The sequence below is a fragment of the Sphaeramia orbicularis genome, unplaced genomic scaffold (assembly GCF_902148855.1).
Source record: "Sphaeramia orbicularis unplaced genomic scaffold, fSphaOr1.1, whole genome shotgun sequence".
In the NCBI taxonomy this organism is placed as follows: domain Eukaryota; kingdom Metazoa; phylum Chordata; class Actinopteri; order Kurtiformes; family Apogonidae; genus Sphaeramia; species Sphaeramia orbicularis.
This window is the reverse complement of record NW_021941463.1, coordinates 186,240-193,584: the sequence shown is the minus strand read 5'-3', so window position 1 is coordinate 193,584 and position 7,345 is coordinate 186,240.

Below are 7,345 nucleotides of genomic sequence, written 5' to 3'. Positions count from 1 at the left end.
TGGTGTTAGCTTTGATTCACTTATATCGCAGGAGAAAAGAAGTTATTGTTAATTTGAATAAGAAACATCAGCTCCAGGTATCCATAACCCTGTCAGCACATCTTAGTTCTTAGAAAGTTTCCTGTTGCATTCGATCATATCAGAAATGTATGAAAGGCCTCTTGTGTCCCTGATGAGTAATGACCATCTGACCATTGATGAGAGATGAGAAATGACAGTCAACTGAACTTTGTCAGTTATGGCACCATTGAGTAAAATGTAGTTACATATGATGGTTGTAGTACATAATTCTACAAGCAATGTGAGGGAGTTGTACAGGGCCGGGTATCACCGCCAGTTTCCTTAACTGATTCCATTTCGATGAATAAGGTTCTGAATAGATTAATCACAGTTTTATTCGATCCGATATGGATTTGATTGAGATTAATTTTGTGATACCAAAATACTATTTTGAGCTGTACAAGCTGTAATAACAACAAGTCTGTGATGGCTTTCAATTTTTTTTATTTTTATTTATTTATTTTTGTAAGATTTCAGATTTTTGCAAATGTTGGTGTAATAGCTTGAGCTGTCAAGGCACATTCAAAAAGGAGTTTGGACCCAGGTGTTATAGCAAAAATACATATTTCTTTTTATTTTCTCCAGAGAGTCAAAAACACAACCTTCAACATCACCCTACAGACACAAAATGGACGAAATATATACAAAAGTGCACTGTGCACGTGCCTGGGAATAAACAATTTATAACAGGGGAAACACCATATAGACACTAACTATACAGTTTCTTTTTACCTTTAAAAAGTACCATAAACTCACGAAATACAATATTTAAGAATATTTACACAAACCAAATACCCGAAACACACTATACAGAACACATATATACATTAGGCCTGTAACGGTACACAAAAATTTCAGTTCAGTACGTTTTCGGTTTTCAAAGCCACGGTTTGGTATTTTTCGGTTTGGTACGGGATGAAAGAAAACCTCTCAAAATGTCTATTAATGCATTTATGAATTTTTGAACATTTTTTCCCCCAATTTTTGGAGACAACAGAATATAGAAAAACAGGAATAATATAATTCTGCTGCTATAAATCAAAAATAAAATAAAATAAATTATTAATATTACTAAATGTATTGTAAGTATTGCACTTTTCCCTGAAAGGTAGTTTCAAACAAACAAGAAAAATCTAATCACAGTTCTGTCAGTTCACATTCTGCATAAAAACAACCAAAAAAATTCCACATGAAGTGCAACATTAACAAGAGGGTAAACTGGTATTCTGTTGAAACAAACTGAAGAGAAACACTGACAACACAATGAACCAAATTATTTATTTTAGGACCAAGAACAAGGTGTGTTGTGTGCATGGGATATTTTTTTTTTTTTTTTGGAGCCGGTGGGTAGGGGGGGTGCGCAGTTATATACCAGGGGGTGCGGTCCATAACTAATGTAACAAACGCTGTCGTGAAACGAAAGTGAAACTTTACATACTTTCAACATTGTATTTATTCCTCTGTTATACAGCGTGCTTGATAGACAGACAGACAGACAGACAGAGCAGGTGTAAGTGTTTTAGAACTACTATAGTTCCTAGGGGCCAAACAACGTCCGTTTTATTAGCATCTCTTTCCTCGTTGTTGTGTTTCACCTGAACCTGAACTGATACACACTGGACTGTAATGATGGGGGAGGGTCTTCAGTCTCTTCCTTCCAGGTTCACATCATATTTGTCGTTTTTTTTAACCTCATATCAACTGCTATTTCCTATTTTGGGTCAATGTGTGCATCCTTCCATATGTCCATGTGAAACTTGCGCAGATTTAAAGTTCCACATCGAACAATGTCTTTCGTTCCTTTTTCTTTTTCTCAACATACTGTGTCGATTCGGTACAGCTGTGTACCGAACCGAACAGGTGTGTACCGAAACGGTTTGTTACGTGTACCGTTACAGGCCTAATATACATATTTAAATTTTACCCGACACCAAACACTCCTCCATCAACCTTCCGTGTGTGCTCACCCTCCTGGAACCTTTAAATAGTGCCCAAACCCTCGGTGGATTCGCATGGCTGGACACCATGCTGGAAACGGAAGCACATGTACGATAAGTTAGTGTCCAAAAATCCATTTCCCACAATATTGTAAAAGTAACACTGATATGTTGAACTTTATGCTATATCATAACCGGTGTACATTTGAAAAATTAAACTGCTGTCTTTGAGATTTGCACAGGAATGGTGAAGAGGACAGTAGCGTAAACGGCTCGCCATCCCCTTGTCAGACCCACTCCGCCCCAGCACTACAATACAAATAACATTCAATAAAGACCTGTTTAAAAACCCACCGTGTGTATATTTCCGTGAATGAAACTTTACTGTTGCAGTCATTCAGTATACCCACAATAGTTAATAACAGACGTAACGGCGACCTGTCGTTACAGTTAGGATAGAATGTAGAGCTGTCCAGAATGAACTGGCGTATGTAACATCACCGATATTTAAATATGGGTATTAAATTATCAGAATTATGGAGCTTAATAATTAGGTCAAAGTTATGGAGAAAAATGCTTCAAAAGAAAAAAAAAACAAACAAAAAAACAAAAACATTAAAGTGGTCTTAAATGGAGCATTAGTGAATGTCTGTTTAGAAGTCATAATATTTGATTCTGCACACATAAAAAAACAATTACATGAAATGAATCTATATAGGCAGCACTAACATAACATGAAAAGTATCAGTAGATCACACAGTTAAGTAATTATCTATATCAGGGGTTTCAATACCTGCCGGCTGCTGGCGTTTTTCTGTGGCTATTATAATATTTGTCACTGGCTACTTTCCGCTCCGGAGCCCAGGTCAGGTTTTTTGTACCCCCCGGCACAAGATTAGAAACCTCCCACCTGATTGTGATCAAATATAAATATGTGTACGTATCAGTGTTGGGAATGACGGCGTTAAAAACAGCGGCGTTACTAATGTTGTTATTGTTTACTAGTAATGGGTAATCTAATGAATTACTATTTGAAATGTTAGAACGCTGTTACCGTTACCAGCAGTGAAATGTGGCACGTTACAATGCACTGATATTTATCAGCTGTTATCTGTCCTTGCTCAGCCAGGCACTAGAGGTGTGACATTCGCGGACAAGTCGAGTTTTTTGAATGGCTTTTTTCAGTGAACGATAAGAACCCATTCATTGTGAGCCGTTTATGAACGAGCCGTTCTTATATTCAAATTTCCCACACTGCATTCATGCTTTACCTGTGTGTCCATGAGTCTGAGTTGTCCATCCCCCCTTCACCTGCATGACTGACATCTATAAGTTTGAGTTGAGCCAGCACACCACAGGCACTGAAATGCAGCTATGTGCACAGCTAATTTAGGGGAGGAGTTATCAATGAGTCTGGCTGACTGGACTGAAGACATTTACTGCTGGATCAGGGAGGAGCGACTTAAAAAAGGGCCAGATGTGGGATTAACTGCAGGAGCATCTTTTTCCTATGAATGCAGATATGGACTTATGTGGCGGAAAAGCTGAGCCCTGGTGTACCCCAGCCGGGCCCCGGTGGACCTCAGCCTCACCACAGTTCTGGTATTCAGTACCTATCTGCTGTTTTATTGTATGCAACAGGCCCGAGAAACATGCTCAGAAATCATTTTCCTTTTACATTTTTGAAGTTTTTCAAAAAAGCAACACAATAATTACTACCCCTGGTAAGTAATTACATTTATGAAGGAGTAATTCTTTTACTAATTATAACATTTTGACCATGTAAAATCAAGCAGGACGCAGAAGACCAAAAAAAAATAGCTTGTTTCTCTTTTATTGGCACATGGTATGCAGCACAGACAGAGAGAGTCACATGACATGCTTTTCCTATATATATAATTCCTGCCAGGTAACCCACACCCGGAGTCTAGAGCTCCCTCTAGATACTACAAGAGGTCTCAGGATATTACAGTAATTTAGTGACTTTTTTTGGAAAGTAACTAGAAACTATAGCTAATGTCTTTTTAAAAGTAATTTGCCCAACACTGTTACTTATGGATGGCGGGGCTTTACTTGTATCAACACATTACTGTTACTACTTAAACCTGCCGTATATATGGTTATTCGTTGACACGGGGAAATGTCAACCTCTGTACAGGGTCAAAGATCATTTGAGCCAATTGAATGTGACCCTGCAATTCCCTTAGCGGACAGCACAGAACTACAGCAGCTTTGGCCTGGATTGTCGGGTGTGGGGGTAGGGGGTGGCATCCACTGTTTCCAAACATGGTTGAGCACATGCACCTTGACGTCACCTGGGACCCCAGAATTGCGCCCGTTTACTCAACACATGCATAAACTGTGTGGCACGTGCTACTGTTTGTATAAATTTATACCACCACGTCACTGATATCGTGCTGCACTGCAGTTACCCAAGTTTTACGACATTAGAAAAACACACAGTTGTATTATTTCTAACCATTTTATTTAAAATGAATGTTGTCTGTGTGTGTGCTATATATCATATGCTTCATGTATGTCTGTAACTTTAAATGCCAAAAAGCAAAATATGGACTTTGTAAATTATAACAGATCTTTGTAAGATGTAAACTAATAGTTTCTATGTAAACAATTTCCAAAAATACATAATGAATGACAGTGTTTGGAAGTAGAATATGAAATATTCACATTTAAGCAGAACAAAACAGCTCCAGGAAAATTTACTGGACTGGCAAAAATGCAAAACCAGCTAGTATCCCTTATTAGACCTATATATCTACAGTTGTAGTTCTCAGTATATTTGTACATTTTCAGTTCAACAGACTTCTGTCCAATCTTCGAGGGCCCATTTGGTGATCAGATCTCGTAGTCTGAATTAATTTGACCATAAAATGTATACAAGATCAAGGATTATGTGTTTTTGTATCGTATGACTATAATTTTAAAGTCAATTTGACCTTCACCAAATATAAAATGTACAAACATTATTGAATAATACATGAACAAAGAATTATGTAAATGGAGATCACTAGATGTAGTTAGGAGCAAGGTCAACCTTGTTCTGAGGTCTACACTTTTTCTTTTGCAACACAGGCATAGTGCTCTGTTCAGCTTTTAAATTTGTCATACAATAATGTCAAATGAGGTATGGAAAACAGTCATTTTGGTTGAATGTGGCATAGGGAGGATTCGCCCCCCATATACCCCCCACGAGGGTTTTAGGGTTAGTTGTAATTTGAGTAATATTGCAACATGTTCTAATCAAGTAAGTAATCTCTTAAATTTTGCTAACAAATGAGTATTTAATAGAAAATGGGAATTTTATTTTTTTATTTTATTTTTTTTCTGAGGGCACCTACACCAATGAAGTTTTTTTGTAATTTTTGGTTGGAGTAGCAGGCACATGTCACAAATGTGCTTTAATTACTTATAACCAAATCATATTTGCTTATATTAAAAACTGTGATTTATGTAACATGCAGATTCATTAGAATAAATATAAGAACAAAAATGCTAAGTGAGCTTTTTTAAAAAGTGAGTCAGAAGTCAGCAGTTGGATTATTTAGTACATGTGCTTAGTAAGGATGTTCATCCTAGTCATTACCAGCAGTAAATTCTAAAGTAGATAGAAAAACTGAACACAGTGGCTGTTGTAATGACTGAACCATAACAGTTTGTATATTGACAAAAGGATAAAATGAATTGTATTTAAAGTTAATATGTTTAGTGTTAATGTTCAACAAATGAAAAGTCAGAACCACTGCAGATGATGTTGAGTCCTTTTGCACATTTATGTCAAATATGAAAGTGAACATAAGGTGACGTGTAAGTGGAATAAAGAAGCAGAGTTTATTTGAAGTGTTATTGTGTGTCTCCAGGTGTGGATGGAGTGGAAGACGTTCCTGCAGTACGACAGCACTGAGACCAAGGAGAAGCAGTGGAGAAGGCTTTAAGAAGGAAATCAACTGGATCCACTTCATTCAGGTCCACAGTGATCCCTCTAGTATTTACAGGGGTTGGACAAAATAATGGAAACACCTTCACCTCAAGATGATAATGCCCCAATCCATACAGCTAGAATTGTTAAAGAATGGCATGAGGAACATTGTAATGAAGTTGAGCATCTCGTATGGCCGGCACAGTCCCCAGACCTAAAAATTATTGAGCATTTATGGTCAGTTTTAGAGATTCAAGTAAGACGTCGATTTCCACCGCCATCGTCTGTAAAAGAGCTGGAGGGTATTCTAACTGAAGAATGGCTTAAAATTCCTTTGGAAACAATTCACAAGTTGTATGAATCAATAGCTCGGAGAATTGAGGCTGTAATTGCCGCCAAAGGCAGACCTACACCATATTAAATTAAATTTTGTTGATTTTTTAAGGTGTTTACATTATTTTGTCCAACCCCTGTACATGTGTGTTTGTAACTGTGTTGGCTTTGATGTGGGCTCCATCTGCAGGTGAACACCAGACCAGACCTGGATCAGCAAGAGGTTTGGACAATGCTGAAGGAAAGAAGATGTGTGGATATGCTGCTGAAGACGTCTGTGAATTGTTTTAAGAGTCTGTGTTCGATTATCTGTAAATAGAATGTGTCACGTGTCAAGTTTGTTATGATATTATTGTATATGAATAAAAATAGATTGATTGACTGGTCCTGGTCCCCCATAGGGTCCGGTTTTGGATAAAAGCTTTGTAACCATTGCTGGGGTAGTTCATTGAATGTAGCAGAGGAAGGGTGGGACTACATCTGTTAGATAACATGGGAGCTTTGGGCGTTGATTCCAAGGAGGCAGTGCCTTGTTACACCATTCCTTGGTTGCCTTTCTCTTTCATTGGGTGACTGGGAAGGCAACGTTTATCGTGGCTGGTCCTGGTTTTCCCTGGGAGGAGCTGTCAGGAGAGACTTTCAGTAAGTTTAGGAGTGTTGGTGGATCAGGAAGGCAGTGCTTGGTCACGGCTGGTCCTGGTCATTCCTACGTCCAGGGTGACAGGAAGGCAGTGCTTGGTCACGGCTGGTCCTGGTCATTCCTACGTCCAGGGTGACAGGAAGGCAGTGCTTGGTCACGGCTGGTCCTGGTCATTCCTATGTCCAGGGTGACAGGAAGGCAGTGCTTGGTCACGGCTGGTCCTGGTCATTCCTATGTCCAGGGTGACAGGAAGGCAGTGTTTGGTCACGGCTGGTCCTGGTCATTCCTATGTCCAGGGTGACAGGAAGGCAGTGCTTGGTCACGGCTGGTCCTGGTCATTCCTATGTCCAGGGTGACAGGAAGGCAGTGCTTGGTCACGGCTGGTCCTGGTCATTCCTATGTCCAGGGTGACAGGAAGGCAGTGTTTATCACAGCTGG